A 1334-nucleotide genomic window follows, 5' to 3' on the forward strand; every position below is an offset into this window, starting at 1 on the left:
AGCTTGATAAAGATCACATAGGATGGGGCCATAACCAAATACATTTACTTTATTGCACTTTACATTTACTTGTTTATTTAATTTTATATATGAGATATATGCCTATGTTTACCATGCGATGATAGATTTAAGTGAACTTAAATCAATATAAGGCGTGCTCTAGAAAATTTAGAATAGGAATCATTTCTTGCCTTAACAATAAATATTATGAATAAGATCATGAGATTCTTGTGTTTATGAAACACGTAATTGAATATGAATTTTCAATATTGAGAGAAAGGATGATTCTGTCAACAACAGATTTATATCTGTAAGAAAGGGTTATTAAGTGACGCCTCTTGACAGTGCTCCACCCGATCTGGGAATCATTTGATTATCGATTATTGATTTGAAATATTTAATTTAAAAGGAAGAATCTCTTTATAATATGATTATGATTGTAACGTAATATAATCCCTCTAAAATTAAATAATATCAAGTAGTAATTGGCCAATGACACAACGGGATTGTGTCGGTCATAGCCTTCCAATATGGTAAAAAGTGGTTCTTATTTTTAAATCATTATCGTTTCATGCTACAGCCGAGGGCTTTGATTTCGAAATAAGAAATACTTGTCTATTACATAGAGATGTGTACATTGAATTAGAATCTAAAGGTCGGTACGTGCTACAGCCGTGGGCCATTGGAGACTGATTCAATTGTACGAAATATTGGGTTAGACTTGACTTAGAATATTGAGTTTGTCATGCCACAGCCGTGACTCAATTATTCAAGAGGCTAAACTTATATTAGGGAATAACATAAGATGTAATTGACAAGAGTTGTCTGCCTATTGAACATCACATGACGTTTCGTGCCACAGCCGAGGTTGTGTGATGGAATGTAGGATCCCTATTCCAACTAGCATTATAAATGCTTAATTTTCACTTAGGGGGTTGAAAAAATTAGATAAACTAGTGGGAGACACTTATGAATAAAGACCCGATTCATATAGTGTTTTGAAATGAAATTGAATATTTGTTAAGTGTTGTTATGTGTTTATCATTTACAGATTTACTATATTCGTCATGTCTTCTGCACTATCACTCCGGAGCATACTAGATGCTCACAAGTTGACTGGTCCTAATTTAGCTGTCTGTTTTCACTGTAACAAGTTGGGGCACTGGAAGAGGAACTGCAAGGTTTACCTTGCAGAATTGAAGAAGAAGAAGGGTAGTAAGACTACCGCTTCTGATTCAGGCATTTCATGATCGAAGTTAATATGTCACTAGGTCAAATTTCTACTTGGGTATTAGATACCGCCTGTGGTTCTCATATTTGCAATTCGTTGCAAG

The sequence above is a fragment of the Apium graveolens genome, chromosome 4 (assembly GCF_009905375.1).
Source record: "Apium graveolens cultivar Ventura chromosome 4, ASM990537v1, whole genome shotgun sequence".
NCBI classification, from domain to species: domain Eukaryota; kingdom Viridiplantae; phylum Streptophyta; class Magnoliopsida; order Apiales; family Apiaceae; genus Apium; species Apium graveolens.